The sequence below is a fragment of the Nyctibius grandis genome, chromosome 4, assembly GCF_013368605.1.
Source record: "Nyctibius grandis isolate bNycGra1 chromosome 4, bNycGra1.pri, whole genome shotgun sequence".
NCBI lineage: Eukaryota > Metazoa > Chordata > Aves > Nyctibiiformes > Nyctibiidae > Nyctibius > Nyctibius grandis.
The window spans coordinates 79,185,072-79,212,580 of NC_090661.1; the positions used below are offsets into that span (position 1 = coordinate 79,185,072).

The 27,509-nt window shown below is 36.3% G+C and overlaps 1 protein-coding gene across 11 annotated transcripts in view; it reads left to right on the forward strand.

Moving 5' to 3' along the window:
* KCNMA1 (potassium calcium-activated channel subfamily M alpha 1) overlaps nt 1-27,509 on the forward strand; it is a 554,299-nt gene that overhangs the window by 231,486 nt on the left and 295,304 nt on the right. The window lies entirely within an intron of this gene.

Sequence of the window (27,509 nt, forward strand, 5' to 3'; positions counted from 1 at the left end):
AGAACATAAATGCTGGAGGCAAGTGTGTGATAACAACAGAGGTTTTGGAAGACATATTCATGTTACAGTGCTTAGAGGTACGGATATGTATCAGGGCAAGCTAATACAAAGTTTTAGGTACTGTAGCATCTTAATTTTCCTACAACAATCTTGTTTCTCACTATCACATCTATATTATTATTTTTAATGTGTTTTGGGTGACAAAACTGTACAACTTTGCGGTGAACATCCATGTAAGATATTCATGTAGGTTGAGTAGCTTTTTGTGTGAACTTCATGCATGTATGTGTTGAAAAAAAACCACATACACACCTGTCCCCATTCAAGTATTACGCAGTATCTTCCAAATAATTCCTTGTTTCAATGAGAAATTTGGTATATAAAGTGGTATTGAATAAGAAGGGTGACAGTCTTCAACAGCTGTTTGAGTAATGCTCTTTGTTGCTTTTAATTTACCCTGTAAACCCACTGGGACACATTGCCATTATTCAGTTTGGATAACACCGATCGAATGTTACTTGTACATCTATGTTACATGTCCATTAGCAAAGTGTAGATGTTATTTTCAAGGCAGAATGAATCAGATCTATTCTTTAAAGTATAATTGGTAGTATTGGGGTATCAAAGCTAATTTTATGAAAGCCAGCTGAGGTACTTCTGGCAGTGTAGAAAGGGCAGATGGAGCTTAATATACATTAGATGCCTGACTATTTATCTAGTTTCGTGGGAAGTTTTTGTGTTGTGTACCATGCTGCCATGGAACTGCTGTCATCTAAATCGAGTAAAGCAGCTTAGCTATATGAAATTGGCTCAGATGTGGCCTTGGATAGGGTCTAGATTATTGACATATCCTGAAAATTGACATGTCCTATTTAGTTGTTATTAATTAGGATCTTATTTTATAAAGGCTGATATTTGAGCACATCTGAAATAATCTCCTGTCTACTGTTAATTAACAGTAACAAAAAAGCTATACTAATAGTTGTCTTTGCCAATAATTTCAGACTATTTAAAGAAATGCTCACCTGATTTGGCAAAGCACTTGAAGATGTTTTGACACAAAGATGACGATAAGGTTTTTGTCTCCTTCAGTTTACAGGCTGAAATATCAGGGAGCTTGGGAGGTTTAGACATGCTCCAAGGAGATGGGTGCCCTCTGTCCATGATGCCCTCACTTGCATGAACTTTCCTTTAAAGCAACTGGATCTCTATGTGCCAAAACAGAAAAACAACTTTAATCAAGTTCTTATGCAGTGTCCACTGTAAAAGAAATTGAAATGCCTCTTCACTGCTTCATAATCAATTAAACCAGGTCTCCAGGTAAAATTTTCCTTAAAGAAAATGCGTTATTTTTTTCACTACTGCTAAAACATGTGGATTTTGCCTGCTCTAAATAGAAGATTGGATCCTGTATCTATCACCTTGTCTATTTTCCAGTGTTATATTTGCAAATCCATGTGACACTTTACTGTCTGTCAGGAGACAGTAGAGATCAAAATCTTCCAGAGCAGATTGTTTACTGAAACTGGAAGGGAGTGTGTGGTTGATACGTAGCTGAAGTTATTTTATTCTTGCCAAGGCTAACAAATTATTTTGTGGGAAAAACTTTTCAGAGCTATTCTACTAGGTACACCCAAATATTAACACATACCAAGTGACAGACTTTATTAGTAATAAACTTCCCACAGGATTTTGTGAAGACTGAGAGCCTGTAAGAAAGAATATATCTGTCCTTGAAGGAGTAGAGCACATGATAAACAGCTTGGTTAAAATTCAAAATACAATTTAGTCTCATAAGTCTTAAACAAATCTGGCCTTTAATACCTTGCAAAACAAGTATTTATCTGTCAAAAGTCCACAGCCTGTTTTACCTTTTTTTTTCAGGTTAATGGAAATATCCCCTCTGCTTTTTTCATTTAAAGTTTGTTTTGAGTGTGTTCAATAAAATAATCCTTATTCTCCAGTATTTTGAATAGTAGCGTAATGCCAAGACCTATATATTCAGCCAGCCCTGCACAGAAACTGAAACTGAGTAGTACTTAGATCATTTGCATTAGAATGAAGAGACTGTGCTGAGATTGTTTTAGATTAGTCTTTTGAGTAGGCTGTCAGCTGTTGACTTTTTGAAAAGGGGAAGTTCTTCTACTGTTCTGAGGTCAAGATATATCTACGGTAATCCGGATATTTTAAGGGTGAATAACTACATTCAGATCTCAAACTCTAGTGTGATATGTCCTATCCCAGATACCTATTATTCCACTTTCCCAACCCATTTATTTGTCATTGCATTTGCTTTTAGCTTGTTTGCTTCCTTGGGCTATTGTTTTTGTCATTAATTTTGCAGACTCTCTGCTATGAAGTTTTATTGGGAAGCATTGTAACAGATGATAAGGAAGCAGTTCATCTGAGAAGATCATTTTAGCATAGCTAATGATGGCTGAAGAGCAGGAGACTTAACAGCTTGACTTGCTGAATTTCAGAATAGTTTCAAATAAGAATTATCAAATGTCATTTGCAGGGGACATCTCATTCTCTCATCCACACTCTTCTCCCACAAACTACTAGTGGACTCACCTATTTTCCTTATCATTTTATTGCACGTCTCCACATCCTCAAGTTAGGACCCTAAACTACTCTTCCATCCAAAGCATACCTGGATTTCCTTTCTTGCTTTCCCTATGTCACTATGTCTATGTGTTCAGGTCCTGCTTTCCTAACTGTGTTTCTCCTAGCCATGTGTAAGACCACAGAAAGGCAGACTTGGCGCAGCCATGCACGTACTCCAGAAATTTACCACTTCTCAGTCCAAGGCTAGTACCTATCTGTGTGCAATCAGTGATCCATGGCTCAGATAAGTATGTCTACCAAAATAATTACTGTGAATAGGAGGCGTTTCTTGTGTGGAAGCTCTTTTGTGAAAGGCAGAACAAGCACATTTGCCACAAGCAGTTATGGCCCGTTAACAGGCAGTGGGGAAGCAGGGAGCCAGGTAAGAATCTCCACACTGGCTGAGTCAGATGCTGTCCCTAGTCATGCCAAACAGCCCAGGCATACCTGTTTAGAGCCATCTAGATACATGGAGCACAAAACTTTTCTTATCTAAAAGTCTGAAGAACATCTCTCATGAAGAAGAAAATGTCTGTGGCTAAACTGTGTGAGAATATAAGGCAATAAAAGAAAGGAGAACAGAATCTGATAGAAAAATATCAATAGAAGAGACAATAGAGAATAGGCTGCCCCTTCTTTCTAGCTCATGGAATGTAATTTAAGATGATAAGGAAGTTGCCAAAAGTGAATTATGTTGGTATGGGATAAGATTCCGTAAATATTTTTGCTTTTTAAAGTTTCATAATGGTTTAGAAGATATTTGCTAGTGTATGCTTAAGTTAGATACTGCTTGACAGGGTCATTACATTAGAATAAAGATATAGATGGCTCTTCAGTCTAAATTCAAGTTAGATCTCTCAGAGGAGTTGAAACTTTAATGTCACTCCAAACATCACAAAATCAAACAAAATTAGTTTCTATTTGATTCTGTAACCCAGACATGCAGAGTTCATAAAAAGGCACACACTGAGACAGAATGGTTTCATTCACATAATGGAAAGTGATTCTTTCACTACTAATGCATTATACATTAATTGCCTTATTATGCTGTGACACCATATTGGAGATAAGAACAATAAGCTAAACCTGATAATGTACTTGCAGTTTTGTTACTTATTCATAAGATTCTTTGGAAGGTTTATTTATTTTTCTTCCTCCAACAGTGCTTTCCAGTGTTTTCTTTGGGAACAAAGCAGTAAACACTTAAAAATGCGAATTTTAATGAGTGCCTTTGCAAACTGGAAACTCACTGAGGAAGTTAGTTGTTGCTAGTTAGTAAATCATCAAGGCCCTTGAGAGGAAGATGCATTTCCAGATGGATAGTACTTTAACAGTAATAAGCAGCTGCACTTTGAAACAAAGTAGAGGCTGTAAAAGAATAATTAGGCTGATGGAAATAGATAACAGACAAGGTTATTTTTGTGACATCTGACGAGTCGGTGGAATTAAAGTTGCATTTGATACTATTTTAGATTTTGCACAAAGCAATAATTTTCTTTCTTATCAAATAACATTTATCTATTAGAATACAATTATTTCTGAAATAAAAGAAAACAGCAAATATATTTTTGAAACGGTTGAAATAATATGTTGACTTTCTTTTCTACTCCAAATAATAGAGAAAAATATGTACAGGTTTTAATAATTTTGGTTGCACCAAATGTGTATTTTTTGAAGGAAAAACTATTGGACAAAACCAGTTTATCCAGTTGATGAATGCAAAAGGACGATACTTTATGCTGTAAGATTTACCTTTAACCATGGTTTTAATAAGCTTTCTGAACTGAATGATGACAATAAGTATGTTTTTATTCCTAAGTGGAAAAAATGGCATATAAATATTAATATTTTTTCATTCATTTTCCAAGTGTTTTAAGTGTTGTTGAATGTTATTTTTCTGCTCTCTGTTTGTGTGCACCAGTTTTTTAGGTATCTGGGAGCTTAATCTGAGCAAGTGTCTCATTTTGACAGTGCTGAATATGCACAAGTTCCATCACCTTCAGCATCCAAACTTGAAACTTTTTGTCTGTATCTGTTTTATGTTTATTATTGTCATATCACTCAGCTTTACAGGCCTCTCCAAATTATAACTCGAAGAAACCATACGAAACTATCAATGAAAGCATGCAATATAATTTAACTGAAAAAAAAAAAAAGGGATTTGATTAAGAAGTTCACTTTTGGTTGATTGGTAATGAGTGGCAAGTTGCTTCCGTATAGTGTAGAAAAATACACATGAAAGTATTATAAACTAAAGTCCATGGAATTGCACCTAAAGGAGCTCTCAAGCTCATGTCTAATGCAACTTTATTGCAGTTCAGTTTTCACACAATCAAGGTTAATTGTGGTCTTCCAACAGCAAGTTCAAATGTAACAGGTCATAGGTTCAGAACACATCTTGCTGCACAAGGACCTGCAGAGAACAACCTGGCTGTTAAACAAAGTGCCAGAACAATTTTTGAAGTGCACTATTCATGCAAAACTTGCATGGCCTACTTTTCAACTGTGTCAGCCCACATGGTGTGAAAGAAATAGTGTGAAGAAAATGTGCATGCTATAAACAGAAAAATTTAAGAGGTGTGGGATTTTAAAGCTAAATAGAAGTTAATGTATACACCGGGCATATTCCATTACTTCTCATTTAGCTCTGTCTGTGCTTTACTTCCTGCCTTTCCCCAGACACAGCTGTCCTCCTTCTGTGCCACAAAGAGTACAGTAGATCTAAAGTACAGAGTAATCTATCTCCTTCGAATAGGGCCACCCAACTACGCAGTTAGAAATTTAGCCTCAAAACTGGGGAATTACTTGTGATACTGAATGTCTAGTACCTATAATGTTTGAAGAGAATTGTTATTTATGGAGAACTGAATAACACGTTAGGGAGAATGTTCTGCCTTGTGCTAGAGCAAGACATCTAGAATTAAAATACAAGAAAACATCTTAGAGTATTCTGAGATCTAGATACTGGAAGATAACCATCTCGCAGAAATGGAGGTAAATGCAAAGGAAAGGACTTGTTCCATGCTTTTGTGGTAGGTTGACCTTAGCTGGACGCCAGGTGTCCACCAAGCCACTCTATCACTTCTCCTCCTTCTCATCTGGACAGGAGAAAGAAAATATAATGAAAGTCTCGTGGGTCGAGATAAGGACAAGGAGATCACACAGTAATTACCATCACAGGCAAAACAGAGTCGACTTGGGGAAATTAATTTAATTTATTGCCCATAAAATCAGAGTAGAGTAATGAGAAATAAAAACTAAACCTTAAAACACCTTTCCCCTACCCCTCCATTCTTCCTGGACTTAACTTTACTCCTGAATTCTCTACCTTCTTCCCTCACAGTGGTGCGGTGGGATGGGGAACAGGGGTTGCGGTCAGTTTGTCGCATGTTTCTGCTGCTCCTTCCTCCTCAGGAGGAGGACTTCTCACACTCTTCCCCTGCTCCAGTGTGCGGTCCCTCGCACAGGAGACATTTCTTGATGAACTTCTCCAATGTGAGTCCTTCCCACAGGCTGCAGTTCTTCACAACCTGCTCCAGCCTGGGTCCCTTCCACAGGGTGTAGTCCTTCAAGAACAGACTGCTCCAGCATGGGTCCCCCAAGGGGTCATAAGTCCTGCCAGCAAACCTGCTCCAGCATGGGCTCCTCTCTCCACGGGACCACAGGTCCTGCTAGGAGCCTGCTCCAGTGCAGGCTTCCCACAGGGTCTCTGCCTCCTTTGAGCATCCACCTGCTCTGGCGTAGGGTCCTTCACAGGCTGCAGGTGGATATCTGCTCCACCATGGACCTCCATGGGCTGCAGGGGCACAGCCTGCCTCACCATGGTCTTCATCACAGGCTGCAGGGGAATCTCTGCTATGGAGTCTGGAGCTCCTCCCCACCTCCTTCTTCACTGACCTTGGTGTCTGCAGGGTTGTTTCTCTCACATATTCTCACTCCTCTCTCCTGGCTGCTGTTGCAGAGCAGTTTTTCCCCCTTCTTAAGTATGTTATCACAGAGGTGCTACCACTGTTGCTGATGGGCTCAGCCTTGGCCAGCAGCTCTATTGGACATGGGGGAAGCTTCTAGCAGCTTCTGATAGAGGCCACCCCTCTAGTCCTCCCCCCTGCTACCAAAACCTTGCCACACAAGTGCAATAGTTTTATAGCAATCTAGATCCTAAACTGCCATGTATAGCCTGAGCGTGGAAATCTGAAAAATTCTCTGAATTCTTGTGTTTTCCACTACTGTATCAGAGCATTTTTGAAAGTAGTATTTCAGATTCTCCTTTGAATTCTGCGTCACAGTCAAGCAGCTTCAGTTGCTTTAGTTCAAGTCAAGAGTTTTTGTCCATTAAAATGTTTTCTGTCATTGTAAAAAAAATTGGAAGCCTGGGCTTTTCATCAGTCTGCTAGAGGCAGTATTTTGAGGACATGAACAAATACAGAATAAACAAATCTAAGATTATAAAATCCTCATACTTTCAGTCTATGTCAATATGAGAAAATGCTATTCGTATACTGAAAACACTTTACTCTGACCTCACAGAGTAATAACAATTTCTCATTTCGTTGCTGTGACAAAGGGACAGCAAATGCGCTTGTGTAACGTACGTTCTTCTTTTTTGGTTTGTGCATGCATCAGGAGACTACAGAGTGAGCATCAAATATATGGACATTGATCTGGCCACAGGGTTTAAAAGCTTCTGGACAAAATAAGAAAATCCTGTAACTGAATCATTGCTGTTAAAGACTGGATTTTAAAAAGTGCTCAGATACTAACTTTGCCAAGCATGTTTTAGTGTCAAGATTATTGAAATGGGAGATGATTCATATGAAAATCTTGTCTCCTTTTTAAAAAGCCTAAATTGAATTTGTTACTGACCTTAAATATCTGGACTTAGAGCACCAGAGACAGAGAGAGTTTGGTTGTTCTAGTCTACCTTTCTATCACTGCAGGACTGCTAACTATAGCATATTGTTTTAAGGTACTTAGTTCAGCCAATTTTAATTGTGAGTGTATATATATATATATATATTTTAAAGTACAGCTTATACTTTATTAAATATACTTACTAGATAAAAATATCCATAATATTTTCACTAATTAAATGAAAACCAAACCCAAATATAATAGAAGGCATGAGTTCTATGTAAAATCCAGTACTACTGGAGGACACATGAATTAATAAGCAATAGTTTGGTGTACCTTTAATTTGTTCAGCCATTGAAGGAAAACTTTTGTTAGCCAGGTCTCAGTTGTGCTCTTGCTAATCATGTTGCTATTCCTACTCATAGATGTTTTTTGACTCAGTGATATAACTTCTTTAAAGTATTTAGATTGCAAGCATCTGGTTTACATATGCCAAGGTTAATTTATTTCAAACTGAAGTTACTTTGGTGGAAAGTAGGATCGCTTTCCTTTAGATTCTATGTATAGATTGGTAGAACTCACTGTTTAGCTGATAGCTTCTATTTTCCTTTGCTTATTTGTATACCGTATTATTTACTTTATTTATAGTGCACATATTAGCTATTGATGTGATTTCTTGCATTCTGGAAAAATCCTTTGCCATCAGTAACGCAGTATAGTGAAACTGAGAAATCTGGATTCCACTGGGGCTGACAGAAACCCAGGGTGTTCAGCAGTTGGCTTGATACAAAGAGAGGAGTAAATTCTGTTATGCACTCCTGCTTCTACATAAAAAGGCATACTCACTGTTCTCGAAGAATAATAATAATAATAAAAGACCAAAAGAAAACTATTTAAAGTTATTATAGTAACTGTTATTTAAAGTTGTTATGATAAAACCCCTGATTTTACGCCTCTGCTTGCTGTGCTTTTATCTTGCTGCTTGGGACAGATTTAGTAGCCAACTGGAATAGTAAAGCTTTTTTTTATTACTATGGCTTTATAACTAATGGAAAATAATGAACATGTAGAATCACAGAATGGTTTGGGTTGGAAGGGACCTTTAAAAGGTCATCTAGTTCCAACCCCACATGCCGTGGGCAGGGACACCTTTCATTAGACCAGGTTGCTCAAAGCCTCATCCAGCTTGGCCTTGAACACTGCCAGGGAGGGGGCAGCCACAAATTCTTTGGGCAACCTGTTCCAACATCTCGCCACCATCATAGTAAAGAATTTCTCCTTATATATAATCTAAATGTACATCCTTTCTGTTTAAAACCATTGCGCCTCGTCCTATCATTACAGACCCCTTTTTTCCCTTTAATTTTGTTTTTATGTGTGAAACTGCTTTTCTTCTTATCTCACCCCCCCGCCTTGTAGAAACTGTTTTGGAGTGCCAGAAAAGGAGGTTATTTATTGGTGAAGGAACTATGCTATTCTATGAATTATAAAATTTAATGTCACTTTTTAAATTATAAACTCCCAGAATTTTGTCTGAAGCAATTTGATTTACTTAATAAATCTTTTTCAATGGAAGAGATGCATCATAAAATAAATTTGACTGTGGAAAGAAAATACAAAAATTCAAACTCTCTAACCAGCCAAATAATACAGTTTGCATAAATCTGATTAAAATGGACAACTGCTTATCAAAGCTTTATGCTGAAGGCATTAGACACTTTAATTTGTTGCATAGTAAATAGAGCTGGGCTTAAGCTGCTTGTCTTTTGATGTGTAATGGATCACTCTTGGTTTTTTGGCAGTTTTGCTGCAATTTGCTTTGATGAAATGAAGTGCCTACGTAATTTGCTAGCCTCAGCACAATGTCAGTGCTTATATTTTCTTTTGCAAAAATTAATATGGTTCATTGCCAGAAACAGACAAATGAGCAGAACTGGCAACTGTAAAAAAAGAAAATGGCTGCTTCTTCCTTTCATCTTTTACACAGTGCTCGTAAGTTACTCTGCGCTAGTTATTGTCTAACTTCATCAAAACAAGTGTTTGCATACAGATCTATATGAAAGAGTAACGTATGTACATATTCACATATATTTCAAAATTGAATTTAAACAAACTAGTTGTGTAAGTTTAGAGAAGCAAAACATAATCTTTCCTTTCAGGGATGTGGACAGAGGTGTTTGGAGATGCAGCATTTGGTCTGAAAGTCAGGACACTTAAGGTACAGCATTAGCTTCCCTGACACAAAATTGTCCTGTAATGCAGTTTGAGTCCTTGAAGCAGGTATAGTCAAATACATTCAGACATTTTTGGCCAAAGATACAAATGACTTGATAAATCTCTTATCTCGCACAAGACTGCAACATGTAAAATTCACAGGAGTCCCTACTTACACCTGAATTGTGCAACTCCCCCTATCTAATAATAGAGACACTAATTGTAATGAGCTACCTCTGCACTGTCCCAAGGGATGTATCTTTCCACAGGTCAGTTTCATAGTAACTCTAAACAATAATAAAGTAAAAAATGTCCTAATCTAAATGTTGTCTGTATAGTCCTAAGCAAAAAAAAAAAAAAAAATATTCCACAAAAACTAAAAGGCAGGAAGCTAGAATTGCAGTAGAAAATAGTTGACCAGTTCTGCAAAATTTTCAATATGCTTTAGGATAAACCATATTACTTGAAAATAATAATTCAAAATTAAAAGGAGAGAGAGAGAGAAGAGAAAGGAGACTGTCAGAAGAACTCTCAGGAGCAAACTAATTATAGCACTTAACTTCGTTGGGTGATGTGGCAAATTCCTCTTCCAAAGGATATTTAATTATTTACACACAACAGAACATCTCAGATGAGAGGACAGAGATGCAGTGGGGGTTCTTAAGTTCAAAGGCTAAGATTTAACACCCTAATCTGATTTTAAAACAAATGTGCATCTTGGGTAAATACCCTTCCCACTGACCATTGGCTGTCTGAAATGGATGGATTTCCCATATCTGATGAAATTTTTCTTCCCATATATATATGCTTCTACTGAAGTGTTATTTGATTTTTTTTTTTTTTTTATTAAAATCTAATGCTGTTAAACGAAAACCTGTTTTGTCTGAAAATTTCCAGGAGGACATGTTGATTCAGTCATCATATATAATCATAAGTATTAAAGCATTCTTTATTTCTTGGTATTTATGAGAAGAAAAGTACAATTTTATCATAGCAACCTGACATATCTCTGTGCTCATTCTTCTCCATTTTTTGAGTCATCTACTTCTTCAGAAAGATATGGATCGTGTGAAGCAATGTATTTTGACAATTGTGTTTCTCCTGAAGAGTTTGACATTACTGTTAGTTTTTAGATATTCTAAGTTTCATTGTACCTTGCTATTATAGTGTATATATTGTTACTGTATTGAAGTGTTGCAAAAAACTACAGCCATTTGCCAATAATTTACTGTGGTGGGAGGACTTAAGCAGTTGCTATAAATTTAACACACGGTACACCTGGTGGTAAATTTTGAATGTGGTAACTTTTCCAGAGGGTTTTATCGTTTTAAATTTTCTTTTTTGTTTTACATTTATTGCATAGACTGCTATGAAAACTAAACAATCCTGTAAAAGTAGGTGATGATGTTCCAAGATCACTAGCTTTTTAATGTGTAATAAACGTTATTGTCAATAGTACAGATTCCAAAGCATTTACCAGGCCTAAGTTTATATTCAAATTATCTTCAGAATAATATATTTTAAAAACAGTGAGGTTTCTCCATATTAAATTCATGTATTTCAACCATTAAATTGATTTACTATGGTTAAATTGTATTACCTTCTAATTTATAACTAGATGGGCTGAAACAAAATGTGGTGGTTGTTTGGTTTGTTGTTTGTTTTTTTTTTTTGATGAAATCTGAGATGTTCATATTATCATATCTTTGGAAACAGGGACATAAACTGAAATGACACACCAAACTGATACAATTTGGCAAGACTCATCATAAACTACCATTAAGTGGTACTGTCAAGAGTGCACTGCAAATAATGTATAAGAGATTTGTTTGATTGTCTTTAATAATAATACATGTTTCACCAAACATAATTATGATGCTATTGGTCAGCTGTAGCATTCCTAGGAGTTTATGGAGGAGGACAATGTTTCTGCAAGTTCATCAAACCTCTTGATAAGAACTTAGCTCAAATGCTTCTAATCTGTATTTAATCCTTTTTTGAAAAGACATGTAGATGTAGTAGCTCCAAGATATTTCTGTTTATGAACAATTTATGGCTCTCAAAAATAGGAACTTAGGCACACTCAACCGCTTTTACAAGTGCTAGAAGAGCTCCTTCACGAGTCTTGGGGCCTTACTATCAAAAAAAAATTGTTTTCTCAAGCTAACAGGCTGAGAATTTTATCATTTAAAATAGTATAAAGCTCCTTTTTAAAATGAGCACTGTCAATTTTTTCCTGGATATCAGAATGCTTTCATTAAACTCTTAATTTTAATACAGTAAGTTTCTAGCCTCTATGTTCTTGAGGAAACCTTTCAAAACATGAACTGAGCATAAGTGAATGTTCTGACTGCTATAGTTTGCAAGGAATCAAAACACTTCTAATGAGAAGTTAAGATTGTTACACCCTTGAATGAAGGGTTAGATGGTTAGATACAAATTTAGATTTCTAAGGAAACTGGGAGAAAGTTTTGATCTGATACTTGTTTCATTTCTATATAAGAAAGTCTTTGCATTAAACGTGTAAGATTTTTATAAAATGTTAAGTTTTCGAAGGGCATTGGAGGACTTGAATTTTTTTTCAGCCTACATTCTTTTTGGATGTAGGGGAGAAGAAGAAGGAATTTGCTTATATTATCTTTATGCATCTATTTAATTGTTATTTTACTTTTTCCTCAAAAATATTTCAGAAATTAAAATTATCAATAAGCTATTATTCACCTACTTTCATTTAATATTTTATGTTTTCATGTAATTATCTCCATGTAGTTCAAACATGCCTGTGCAGGTATCATCCAAAAATGGTTGGCAGATTTGAGAAGGTGGTGAATTACTGACTACCTTTTTTGCAGATAAAGGGGCTATGCTTAAGTTCCGTTGAATCACACGAAGGGCTTTGTTCTGGGAAAACATGGAAAGCGGTCAGAGTTGATACAATCTAAACAGGTACTCCATATATTGGTCATATATATATATATATATATAGTGGTCATTTGCTTCTAATCCACCAAGGAACTGGAAGAAAAATAAGACAGCTTGCTCTGTTAACGTGCAGCTTATAACTCCACTGACAGTGTCAGAGTGCCTGTCTCAGGGTTGCCTTGTCGGTGCAAACTGTGTGCATACCCATTCTAACAAGGGCTTTGCTCATTCGCAAAAGAAGCCTGTCCTGGCCGTGTTTTACATCGTGGCATAGCCCTGCAGCATGTTCTTGTTATTAGTGACATCCTCTATGGCTCTTGTAGTTAAGAAAAAGCTGCAGTTTTAAAGTCAGGTATGTAAGCAGATATGGATATTTGGTCTTCCTGATGTTTAATATACCTGGAACCACGATAAGAAACCAAACTATGAATTGAGAAGCTGCTTGAACAAGAGATCTCCAAGGAATACATCAGTGCTGCTGGCAGTCATGTTAATGAATCAGTAGGTGGACTTCATTTCTGAGTCAGCAGTGTTCAGTTGCCTTGGCGTGCTTTTACATAGGTCTTTGCTGTTAGATTGTTTTGATCAGAGAGGGGTTCTGAGGTTTTAGGCAATCAGCAAAAGGAATTTTAATTTAATGTTAGAAGTTATGAATGCTGAAAGCTCTTTCTTCTAGCTCTGTCTGGGAGTCAGAGAGGAAGCATGTCAGCCAAGCTGTTGAGAAAACACATTATTTGTTAATATTAGGACTTGATAGTGTTTGTTCTTGTGCACTGTCATCACCAGAGCATAAGTATTTCTCATCTGCAGATTTGATATAGGCATTTTTGAAGTGTCATCGGACTACATTTGATTCTTGTTTTTTCCACATTTTGATCCTCTGCAGGGGGGTGTATGTACAGTGAGCTGGTTCAGTGGAAGGGGGAGTCAATGGCAGAGCCCAGCGATTGATGGGATTTTTATTTGAAACAAAAATAGCCCACCCACCACTGGTTCTCATTCTCTTTCACCTGCCACATTTTTCTTCATTCTTTGCTAAAAGAGAGGCACAGCAGTGTCTTCAGGGAAGCCTAAGCATCAATGTCTGGTGATTCAGCGCAATGAAGGAAAGGATCTGAGCCTACAGCTGGGAAAGAGAAACTTCTCATCCCAGACTAAAGACTTAAACTGTTGTTACATCTAAAAAGCATGTGTTAAAAAGGTAATTTTCCAGCATCTGGCTATCAAATTTTCTGCTCTAGAGTAGATTCTAGAAGGGTGACCTATTTTAAAATAAAAAGTTTTTTGAATAAAGCAACATAGGACTGAATCTGTATAGGAGATCAATAGCATGTAGAGTTTCAGGAGGGAGGGAAGCAAAGCATGTAAAAAAGAAAAAAAGGAAGAGGGTTTGTACTTCAGTGGTGTAATTTACCTGGCCAGAATCTCAGCCAGATTCTGCACTATTCAGTCAGAGAAAAACTCTTTGTCTCTCACAAAGCTTGCTGCTAGATTTTTTGTAGTTCATGCAAGATGTATTTTTTCTTGCAACACTTAAAAAAAAAAAATCCTTAAAACGCAATACGTACTTTCAACTTCTGCCCATTCCATAATATTTTAAAATATGAATTAAAACTTCATACTAACATAAAGATATGGGATTGTAGCAATACCTCTTATAAGTCTCTTTGGCCAGGATAGGTATGTGATTACATGGTGGTTTGTCCAATTTTGTTTTTTTGGTGATTTTCAGAATAAATGTTCTTGAAGCTCCTTGGAAAGAGAATATAGCCAGGCTGAAGCAAGCATGCAGAAAAGGGGGGAAATTATGTACCAACTGACAGTTATGAGACAGAACATAAGGTGAAGTTGTATGTTCCTCATTTTCCACCCTCTGCTTTTTATGTCTGTGAATAAGACCACTTCAGAATGAAACTCAGTAGTCTTACAGTCTTAGACCTTCACAAGGGACCATATAAGGCATGCAGGAAGACAAGCAATTTTCTAGGTTTCCACCCTCAAGAGGGTGTCTGTAAGAATAAGGATGCTGGTGGTAGATACCACAGGTTGGCAAGGCCAGGTCAAGATGCAAAGACTATGGACCCAGAGCAAGGGATGACTTTGAAAAGTTATCTTTGAATTAAACTCTTTGTTACATAAAAAGAACAACAAAAGTCACAACACCAGAGGGTGATAGTTAAAGGACCTGACATAGTGTTGTCACTAGCAAGAGAAAAGGTCAGCTGAGGTAATGTTTCAAGGTGATTTAGTGGTCATTGCTGTATGTTTTTTAAAAGAAAGCGTAGTAAACAAGACTATTAGAGTTCCACTGGAAGTTAGTTCTGCAAGCCTTTAATCATATGATTACATGATTTTATCTTTAAATCCCATTAAAAAGGCTCACAGAAAAAGCTTTTAGCTTTAGAATTATAGCCACATAGCAACACAGGAAAACTCATCTTCAGGCAACAAGTTTGCTGAATAAATCAGTCTTTGCATCCTTACAGAGAAACTGCTCTTTCTGTCCTGCCCCTCAAAAACTAGAAACAATATTCAACACAGGCAAAAGTTGGTTGTGTAAAAATAATTTTTTACCTTTGCTTGCTACATCATCTACATAATTGCTTGCTACATCATTTGTTTTCTGCATTGGCCTTTAGTGATAGTTGCAAATCATTGATTCAATTTCATAGCTTATGTGAAAAGCTTTGGTACATGATGTTGAATCATAATTTTAGATTACTGACAACATACCATCAGCCTTTCTTTAATGACTGCAGTATGGAAATCACCAATGCATGTAACTGATGGTACAAAAGGCTTCTGTGCCTTTCTCTGAAATACCAAAGTGTGAAGAAACCTCCTGTAGCAGTGCAGCCTTGTACCACATTGCGAATCAAGATTTCACTTGTAGTAGCTGTGATGGTTTTGGCTGGGATAAAGTTCATTTTCTTCATAGTAGCTAGGATGGGGCAATGTTTCGGCTTTGTACTAAAAACAGTGTTGATAATGCAGAGATATTTTAGTTACTGCTGAGCAGGGCTCACACAGAGTCAAGGCCTTTTCTGCCTCTCATACCCACCCCACCAGTGAGTAGGCTGGGGGTGCACAAGAAATTGGGAAGGGGACACAGCCAGGACAGCTGACCCCAACTGACCAAAGGGATGTCCATACCATATGGTGTTATGCTCAGCATACAAAGCTGGGGGGAAAAAGAAGGAAGGGGGGCACGTTCGGAGTGATGGCGTTTGTCTTGCCAAGTAACTGTTAGGTGTGATGAAGCCCTGCTTTCCTGGGGATGGCTGAACAACTGCCTGCCCATGGGAAGTGGTGAATGAATTCCTTGGTTTGCTTTGCTTGTGTGCATGGCTTTTGCTTTACCTATTAAACTGTCTTTATCTCAGCCCACAAGTTTTCCTACTTTTACTCTTCTGATTCTCTCCCCCGTTCTGCCAGGGCGGGGACTGAGTGGCTGTGTGGGGCTTAGTTGCCTGCTGGGGTTAAACCACGACAGTCACATATAACTATACTTGTGCAGATTTTACATATGATAAAAGGAAAATTTATGCTGATGTTTTTTTAAAGGAGCAGAAACCACTATATGAACATTTGTTCGGTTTATTTCCAAAGCCCATAAAAAATGGCTTTCTTACTATGAGTGAATGCTTTCCAATAAACCAAGATCACCACAACACTGAACATTTGTTGAATTTAGGTTTAATTTCTGGTGAAATTGCTAAATTGTATTATCTAATTACATAGAGATCTCATATCTCATGATTAATGACTGTCTCAAAGAATTAATCGGCAAGTTTTTCAGATCAAATTAGTCTAAAAACAAAATAACTCACATCGTTTATATTTATGTTGCCATGGGAAATTGAGAGTTCTGATTAGAATTATATTTTGACATAGCCCCTGGAAAAGTATTACACTCTTTATTTTCTGTTTTCAGATAAGTTGAGGTATATGCTCTTGTGTGGAATTATTAGACATCTTAAGTCTGTACAATGACTAAAATTTAGTTAGTGCTACAATTTACTGTTACTGCTCAGACTTGCTTTCTCTGTAGTTTTGTACACTAATTAAAGGCAGCTTTTTGTATTCACAAATTCTCCTGTAAAGCTGGGTGATTAAGTAGGTTTAGATTTATTCCTAATGGTCAAAAAAGTCAATTTTTCAGTATTCAGGGCAGATTGGTATGAGCGATGTTTTCCTGTGGCTATCAAAGCTACCAATTTTGGCAAAATGACTGAAGGACAAACAATGCCAGAGAAAAGGAGGAAAAACCTACTTATAAAGGTGACTTTCAGAAATACTGTGTTGTTTAACTCCATCAACAATAGCTTTCCCCCTTCCTATTTAGCATGGTTTTCTCGCATTGATTTTGTTCATTGATGTCCAGTGTTTGATATTTCATTTAATTGCCACAAGAAAGCTTCAAATGTAGTTGACAGTAAGCTGTGCCTAATCACTGAGTAGAGAATGTGAATTGAGGTACAGTGAGCTCTTGCAAATCCTCATGCCAGTCTCTGAAGGTATAGTGGTCCCTGTTAAAAAGTCGTGTTGTTGATAGCTACCTCTCTTTAGAAGTCTATGAAAGAACTATGGATTTTCCTAGACTTATAGTAGAAGCTGACCAAGGAATACAAGATTTCGTTCATTTGCAGGTATCGGCAATTGTTGTACTCTGTGTTTGTTCTGGGTATGTGGAAATACTGCAATTCTGGAAATGATCTTTGTATTACAAAAGATTTAAGAAAGAAACCACCACATTAGGTAATGTTAAATGGAAGATGAAAGCTGTAACATTGAGTACTGCAGCAGAAAACTGTTTTTGCAGTTAATCAGATGCATTTAACCGTGATTCTTTTCCTTTCTGAAGACTCTGTCTTGTTTTCATACTGTTTTAAATGACATTCCTTGACAAGTATTCAAATGCTTTTTTGTGTGCTGAATGATTTGACCATTTCTTCTTCGTTCAGTCTTTTTCTTGAATGAAATTTCACTTGGTTTTACTGAAGCCAAGAGCTTTCCATTTTTTCAGAGAATACTACTACAGCTGCCTTCCCCTTTTCTGTATGTGTGAGTTCTTGTGACTAAGAACCTAAACAATTGAAAAGGGAGGTAATTTTTTCTGTGTTTGTGGAGTTCTGCTATTTGAAAATTTAGGAATAGTAACAGCAAATCTGAGTAAATGAATTTCCCCAACCCATTCAAACCTTAGCAAGAAGTAGTAACCTCTTTTAATTAGTTCTGTAATTCCTCTTTCGACATTTATTGACATGATTGTCTGTCACGTAGGTTGCATGTCCGACTCTAATGTCCAAATGACTGAGCAATGTGAGGATTCCTTTTATCTGATATACAATCTGGCATTAATTTGAATATGTAAGGTAAATAATTTCATTAAAAGTAATCCTTGAAGTGATCTATTCACAAAGAAATGTAGTTCCTTTTAGTCATTTCTTATGACACGGCAATAAAACTTCAAGTTCCTTTAGCAGCAGTGTTAATATGTATAATATTGTAACAATACACTATGGATTGCAGGATCAGGCCTAATTCTCAGGAAGTCCATATTTGCAACTTTATTTGTTCCTGAGAGCACTTGCTAGTGTTTTTTTACCCCAAACCCTTATCTCCAGAAATATATTTCTTATTTCAACATTTAAAAGACACAGCATTTTTGTTACCCTATTATATTATTTTTTTCTGGCATTTTTATCACCATTCTTCGGTTCCCATCTTGTTTTTTCCTTGACTGTTTCTTGAATATTCTCTTATGTTGTTGTTCGTTCAGTTAACAAATTGCTGATGGGACGTGGTGGGTACAGTATATTGAAGTAAAGAGAAGAAGAGCAGTGAAATTTGTTTGCTTGAGTTTGGTTTTTTTTTGGTTTTAAAAAAATACCAATTAAGAAATAGAAAATTGACTAATTTAAAAAGACAGCATTTGTCAGTATATATTTTTTTTATATTTTAGTAATTTTCAGTTCTGTATTGCAGTATTCCGGTTACACGTCTGGGTTAACTGTTGGAAATATTTTTTACTGGTATAGACCTTCTTTGATTTCCTCTTTGTTTCAGGTGATCAATTTTCGCTGACGTTGAACCTTTGTAGTTAGATTATTTTCTAAATTAATTATACAGATTCTGGTTATGATTTTGGGGCAATATCTTGTCTCTTTTATTCTTTCCATAAATTAGTGTACTTTTGTACTCTTCAAGATGTTCCTTGCACAGGTGGAGATTGTTTTGTGTAGGCACTATACCAGAAAGTGCAAGAGTCTTTGGCTTCTTCATCTCATTTACCTCAGTCACTTTCTTCATCTAGAGGTGGGATGAGGTATTATTAGAACAAAGAGTTCAATCTGAAGTTATTTGGGTCCAATTCTTCATATGGAGATGAAAAGCATTCTGTTACAACTGAAACATAGGAACATAGAAACAAACAAAAAAAATTAATTACCATGTACCGAATTTCAGGGCATGACACAATAAGCAGAGGCTTTCCCCAGGCCTAGCACTGGGGATGGGACTGTGATGAATCGTCACCTATCATTGAGTGCTACTGTCCTGCTGTGTTGTACATGGTAGGGGGACCATGCTCTAGAGCTGGGTTCTTCTGCATTTGCGCAGTTTTGCAGTTGAGCTTGTTTGCTTTTCAGTTAAGATGATTTGATTGTTTCACAGGTCAGTCACTCATTTCTCCAAAATGACATTCCAGTAGGCTCACTGATGGCCCTTACCTACAGTCAGACTATGAGGAACTTGAAAATGAGAACACTGACAACTGGAAGAATAGTTTGCAGGTAACTATTACCAGCATAACTCCTTTGCTCAGTGTGACTGTAGAGCCAGTCACGCATCCACTGAAAATCAGCATGAGTTAGACTTTTACAAATATACAAAAAGTTAATTTTATTTTTGTTGACCTTAATGGGAGGTGATTTGGATGACTGCTAGGTAATCAGGAGGAAGGACCTTTTAGGTTGGAGAGAAAAAAGAATATATATGTGCACACATACATATTTAGATACATATAATGCTATGCGTTTACCTCTAGAAAATGGCACATTGTGACAGAAAGTACTGCTGTTTTTTTGACTAATGAAATTAAATACTGAATTGGAAAAGTTGCATACACTTTAATTGGTCATATTGCCAGGCACTCTCCCAGCAAACTTAATTAACTTCAGGCTACAGAGTACCATTAACAGATGGGCCTTTTTGTCTTTTATTTTTCACTAATTAGACAAAATCTCAGTCTTTTCAAATTTATGGATTGAACAGTAGTTTTCATTTTATTGTCAATGTCAGTGGAAAGTTGAAGAAAAAAATCACTTTGATAAGGAAAGAAAAATAAAGCTGAAGTATTAACACATATTAGAAGCATGTACAGAACAGGACATAGCAAAGATATTTTCTTTTTTTTAAAATTCTTCCTCAAATGAGATTGGGGATGTGTGTGGAAAACAAAAGTGCATTAAGATACTAATTTTCTTTGGTTTATTTCCTGCTTTGATTTTTTCATATTCCTGAGTCTGGTGTCTACTCTAATTCCTGAATTTTGATGCCACAGCATCCCTTCAATAAGAAAGACTCTTCTTAATTTCAAGCAGTCCGTTCAAATGAGAGGTAGTCTGTTAAAATGTGTGTAGGAAAGTTTATTGGAGAGAGAATAAAATGAAGCTGGTGGCAGACAGGCTCAATTTGCTAATTGTTTTGTGTGGTTTTATTTGGAGATGTCATGTATCCTACTACCAGTGACCTGTTACCTTAATTACTTACTACAGTTATGAATAGTTAGGCAAGCTCACAGTGATTCAGGCCTTTAGCATGCATCTTACCTATACCTTTCAGATAATATTCATATTACTGTTCTGATGCATAAGTTCAATATGTAGGAACTGAAACTGAATATGTGGCTAATTTTTCTTTTTTTTTGGTAACTCTTCTGTATCTGCTCTGTTTTCTATCCCAGCAATTTTGTTGCTATATTTCTTATCACTATTACACATCTGTAAAAAGAGGTGCATTAAATATGAACTGTATTTTTTAAGATATAGTTACAATAAATACTTAATTTTAGTTTCAGTAATAAATTCAAAACCTACTATACTGGGCAGTGGCTTAATGGGACCAAAAATGTAATTCCAGGAAGATAAACAAGAAGTTTATCTTAGAAAGAGATTCTAATGCCTTTCTGTTTAAACAAAACCCTTTAATAAATGAAGTCCCTTTGCTCTCATAGATGGTGCTGACACTGTTACATAGTGTCCTACTCAGGCTTTTTATTATTGTTGTGGCAGCAGTAGAGGTCTCAGCTGTGCTAGATCCATTGCAAACACCTGTAATGAAAGACAGCTGTTGCCCTGATGAGTTGACATGCAGTATCCTTGACAAATGAAAGGAAGAGGGAGAAGGGGAAGCCTGGAGAGGTCAAGGAATATGCTTCAGGTCACACACCACATGTGTGGCAGAACTAGGGATAACAACCAAGTTTTCTGATTGCTTATGATCATTATCCAGAGCTCATGCTGACCTACTTTACTCCTGCCTTTTATTTTTAAAATGAAATTCTTGCTATGAATTTTCCTAGAGAAGTTCACTGAGACCTTACTGCCTGTTGGTTTATCAAATAGTCATTTCTTGCTCCCCTTCACCTTCTCTTTTGGATAAACTTTGACTTTTCTTGGTAAATGGTAAGTGTATATTGAGCTTTGCCGAAGGGGAAAATTTCTATAGTGAAGAATCTTGTAAATCTGCCACAGTTTTCAGTAATCTTTTTATTGCATGTTGGTGACTAATTTAGTTACTGTAGAACTTAATAGCCAATTAATTAGGTAACTCCTTATTGTGTAATAAATGTAAATAAAATCAAAAAATGGAAAACAAAAATGAAAGGAAATAACTTGCATGCAAACATTTTAAAGTCTAGGTTTCTGAGAAGTTTTTAATGTGGCTATCAAAGTCGCAAAATTTGGATTTAGTACTTTAATTACTTCAAGCTCAAAACTAAGAGTTAATAAAGGCTCTTCAGAGTTTTGTGCTCTTGAACCTTTTCTGACTTCCCTGAAAGATGGGGTTGCTCACTGTCTAGCTTGGAGGTGCTTAGTACCTTCTAGAATTGGATGCTAGATCCTAGCTGACATTCAAAGCATGGAAGAATTAGTAGAAATGTTTTGGTTTTGGTTTGCTTTGTTTTTTGTTTTTTCTTCTTCCCCCTGTGCACCACCTGCCTCTTCTGCATGCAAAATGGCAGGATCAATAAGTCACCAAGACAGATTTACTAGCTAGCACACTACCCAGCAGACACACCTGTTAAGATTCATAGCTGTTAGCATATATCCTGTCATCAACAGCAGGTGCTGACTGTAGAATTTGCACTTTATACTCATGTGAGAACCAGTGCATATATCACTGCTGCTTCTTCGTAGTAGTATGTTCCATCAAGCATGGCTCTTACACAAGTAGTATATTAACTGCAGAATCTGATTTGCTATATTTGTGAATAAAAGGTAAGCGACAGAAAATTTCCCAGTTTCTTAGAATTCTTGTTTGAACATTTCATTTATTATTTACTGTTGGTAGGAAAAAGGTGGAATCTCATTTTTGTCTTTCATTATTTTATCACTTTATCTTTCATCTGCTATTCACCCACTTCAGCCCTCATTTGCTTGCATTTCCTGGTTTGCTCTTGTAATGTGGCTCACAACTACCTGTGCATGGTTAGATAAGCTGGCATTGTTTGCAGTTGTTCTGGAAGATACTAAGAGACCATTTCATCAATAAGAAATATGATCTTGCAAACCTGCATGAGGTAGAATGACCTTCTAAGAGCTCCTGGGAATTCATGACCTCATAGAGTAGATGGTGGATATTTTGTACTTCTGCCTTCATCGTTTTATTTAGTTATACATTGGCCTGGGGAGGGACCAGGTAAAGAAGGCAGAGGCAGAAAGACTGGAGACAGGGCAATATGTTTAAGCCCAGAGAAAATTCAGTGTACAGCTCCATCCAGAGCATGGTTCTAGGTCCTGCTGATGGATTTTAGAGATCCTCATTCCTGCTGATGGATTTTAGAGATCCTGGATATCAGGGTGTAATGGAAAAAAGTTTCTAAACAGAAATTTACTATTGATTGCTATAAAAAAATATATAATATTTTCTTTCTCCTAACAAATCACAAAGTTCTGAAGACCATTTTGTTGGATGAACTAATATGAATTGTATAATTTAACATCACGCAGCTGCTTTAGTTCACTGTTATATGTCCAAAGGTAATATTAATAAAAACATTTTAATGAATTAAGTGCTACCAAAAAAAAATGAGTGGAGAACACTGATTTTTAGAGAATCTATATTGTGTTATAGTAATATAAATAAAATGTCACTTACTTCATTTGTATTTATAGTAACCTAAGAGATATTAATTGCTCAGCTGTTTACATCAGCTGCAGCATGTAATTTCTTACCACTTACAGCTTGGCCTACATGGAATGCTTTCTGAATTTTGTTGTTTGCATATAGGGTATCAGTTAATGAGATGTCAATTTAAGTAAGCCATTTTGTCTTTTCTGTGGTCTAGACTTGCTCAAGACTTACTTTTGTTGAACTGCAATAATTGCACAGATGTTGGAGCATATCCTAGAGTCTGCAAATTAATGCTGGGATTGCCAAGCAAGGATTAAGTAATTCCTACTTCTGAAATGTAACTTGCAGCTGGTGTGTCCTTAGAAATGTAGGTTTTCATTCCTAACAAATCCAGACAAGTAAATTCTGTTTGTCTATAAAAGAAATACAATTGATTTCCATTTTTATGGTTAAAGGGATTTTGTTTTTTATATTTAAAGTATGTAAATTTTCATTCAAATTAGGTCAAAACCTCAAGTTATTGACATCTTACTAATGCAAACGTTAGTGTTCCAAAATTAGTGGATCCTTGAGGACGTAGCTTTATGGTTATAAGAAATAATTTGTATTCTCCTTAAGTAATTTGAAATATAAGAGCTTTATTTTAATATAAATATAATAGAGCTTTACTTTTAAGTGTCGTATGAAAAAGCTCAGTAGCACATTAACACAATTTACTGTATGGATGTAGAAATTAAAAATAAGTGAAATTCAAAAAATGCTAATAATGAACAACTTAATATATTCTAAGCAGTACTTAGAATGATTAGACTTAGGGTTGAAAAATTTAACCTTATAATAATAAGAGTTTCAGACAGACATTTCTGAAGAACAATACACAACAGATTGTCATCAGATAACAAAATAAGGACTCTCTGGTGCCCTGAGGTGTTAGGGGTTACAGGATTCCTGAAAGTTTTTTCTTTTCACTGTCTACTTCTTGTTTTAATACTTAATGTTGAGAGGAATATAACAGTAGAGAACTATTCCTTATTTATTTCCTGCTTTACCTCTTGAGTTCTGTGCTACATGGTATTAATGAAGTTTGGATAGTTCAATATTGTGTAAGCAAGAATTTACCTTTGAAACTTTAATGACTTCTGTTTGGTGTTCCACAAAACGTTCGGACACTAAAGGGTAATGAGAGATTGAAGTTCCCCCTCTACAGTCCTTGCATTACTCATAGTTGTGGATGTATTAGCTGTAACCTTTCTCTCTGATGTGAACAGCCTTTCTGTTTTCCCATGTTTCTGTGATAACGCCAGGACATTAGTTCACTGCAGTTGTAGAGGAAACAGTGCCACTCGTTGGATTAGCAATATCGGCCTTTTGTTACATAGGCCTGGTCCTGGAAGTGTGCTCATCCCCTTTACTGTGTCATGGCTTAATTCTGATAGTATTTTCTGAATGCCTGTGCTTTCCCTGCAGTTTTATTATGCTGCTACGCCCTTATGAAAATTTAGAGGTGTGGTTTTTTGTTGGTTTTGGCTTTCTTTTTTGTTTTGGTTGGTTCTCCCCACTCCAGTCCTTAATGGGGATGCATAAAGTTTGACTGCAGTTTGACTGCAACAGAGCAGTGAAAACTCTTCTGGAGCATCTTGCTAGCAGTGGAGAGCAAAACATTTTTACAATTTTCTTTAAGTGGATTTTATCTGCAGTTTCTCTGACTCCTGCCTCAAAAAGGCATTGTATGCTTTTGTGGCTGGATATTTTTTCTTTTTTTTTAGGAAAGATTTAAGGATATGCAGCAACTATTCCATATTTTTCCCACTCTTCCCTTTAATCAGATTGGTGTTTGTTTGTAACTTGATATACTAAGTGCTTAGTCAGTGTAGCTCCTAGCATATGACTTCACATTTCTCAATCTTAAATAAACAGTAAGTTGTTATAAATTAAAAGATTCTTTTTTTTCCAGACAGAGAGAAGTTATAATAGATGTGTAGCAATTGCAATGTTGTGCCAAATACATTGGAATTATAAACAGAGCAAGCAAGCTTCTCCCCATGGCCTGGTTAACAAAATAGGCCATAATTCAAGTACATATATGCTTTTTTCCTCCCTTAGATTCTAGTAGCTGTGAGTTTGGGGTGTCAGTCTGTCTATGTTCATACCTCTCTTCCAGCATAGTAAGTTCCCCAAAACAGGTGTTATCTCCAATGACAATCTGGCAAAGACTCTAGTCTGAATCTAGACCTAAACTCAATAATTGTCTCCCCAAGTCTAAACAACTGGGTTGCATTCAGCATTTTTAGATCAGAATACAGCAAAATCTTGCATCTGAGACTCCATCAAATGTGTTTGTGTAGCATGGAAGGGTATTAATTTGAGTGGTTCAGGCCCTGCTGAAGTTCTATTCACCACATTAGTTTTTTATGAGATGGTGAGACTCTTACCAGTTGATATGGATGTAATAGCTTATTTCACCTTGCAACACCTGTACACATCTGATCAATACTGTAGATTAATGAAAGAAAATTCAAACTAGATGTTAATGTTACATTAGACTAAGGTAGTAAAAATGTTATTTGAAGAGTTTCATGCTTCAGTCCTTGAATTTGACTGACAGATCTCACTGATTTGGGTGATAATGCATCCGACAAGACAACAGGTACTTGTACTCAGGCAAAATATTCTTTCTCAGACATTGACAAAGCAAAAAGTTATGGTCAGCAAGATCTAAAAGGAATGAAAAAATAAATTAAACTTTCTTTGAATAAAATTTTTTTGACAAGTTGTAGTGATTACATAATATTAAGAAATTAATGAGTTTCTTTTATTGGAAAATATGTGCATGTTTGATTTTGGCCTTTCAGAGATCCAGTTTGGTTATATAATTATGATTATACCTTGCTTCAGATACTGCCTTTACAGCATTGAGTGATAGCTGAGAGTAGAGAAATCTACATTGTTGTTTCAGTAAGTCTACTTAGAATTGACACATTGCACGTTCCCTTGTATTGCTTGCACTATGACTGTCAGGCTCCTTCCTAATATGACAGCTTCAGAAAAAGATCTGAAGCCTGTATTGAATGAAGAAATTTTTGTTTCAGTGCTCATCTATTACTTGAACAGTTGAGATTGTCAACAAAAGTAGCAATAGTGGTGGTAGTATGCATTAATTATGATATTCATACAGATTAATGTATCTGCTCAGTCAGAACTGGAATGACACCACTAGTTTATTTCATGCATGCAGTTGTTCAGATGGTGTCTTAAATTTTAGCCACTTCTGACCTAAGGAGTTGTATTTTAACTGGCAGTTTGAGGAGCTGCATGTCCCCTTAGTTAGTACCCTGCTTTACCCAATCCTGAGCAATCAGTTCTCTGGGTTTATTTTAAGGGATGTTACTTCTAAGCAGCTACTTGAGACGCCTGCCAGAAGACTAAGGGACGTTTTGTTTTGATTCTGTAAACCAGCAGATCAGATGAGTTGCAGGAGACATAATTTCCATCTGTTTCCCATCCTCATTGCGGCAGACAGGACTGATTTCTTCCAGAAGAATTACATTCTAAGATCCAAAAAATGGTTTATTGGGTTTGTGTTTGCAGATTCCAAAGTACCCAGTGGATGGCATTGTCTAAGAGACAGAAACCTAGAGTAAGGATGTCGGAAATCTAGTCGCAATGGGTACACAAACTATAGTGTACTTCATGATTCCCCAAGCCAAAATTTGAGTGCAGAAATTTCAGTTATGCTGTCCTGTGTAGATGCAGGCCTACTTTGGATAGGAAGTGAAAAATCTTCCCACAATGTTGGAGAATCTTTGGGAGCCAGTAGCACAGAGAGTTGTATTGGCTTTATGTTCAGAAAAAAGAAATTAGAGATAGATGGAGATGTGATGAATCCAGCTTCTGATGCACTAGGCAGAAAAGCAAGTTCTACCTTGTTAATAAGGGCTGGAAGCTAGACCTGATGAAATGATTTGATTCAAAAAAGTCAACAGATTTAAAGGGGGAGAAATGTTGGAACTACAAGGTGCCTGGTGTATGTACTCATTATATCACGATGTGCTGCATCAGGGTATTGTTTTAACCAGTTTGAAAGTTAACTATAGTCTCAGTGGACAGGAGTGCAGAGTAAATACTTATTTTTATATAGCCTTACACTGTGGATTTCACAACCATTTATATAAAGAGAAATTCAGTTTAATCTGTCATCGCTCTTGGTTTATATACCACTGAGCAGAAACTGCAGTCCTGAAGGATAGGTCTGATAAAGCTATGGTATGATTTGAATGCCATGCAGTAGGATTGCTTGCCATTTGAAATTAAAGAATATAGTTTAGCAGAAGTTAGGATCTAGGACCTAATTTTTTATACTGGGTTTACCTGAGCTAGGGTTCAACTTGTTTGTGTTTTTTTTTTTTCCATGCAAGAAAGCATTCTATGATAACATGTAGTGTTTGAAATTCAAGAGGGAGTAGCTTTCTAAAGGAAATGACAGCTGAAATTTAAAAAATACTAGTTTGATTTATTTTCCTTGTCTTTTTTTTGTGTGTAAAAGAATTTAACACTGT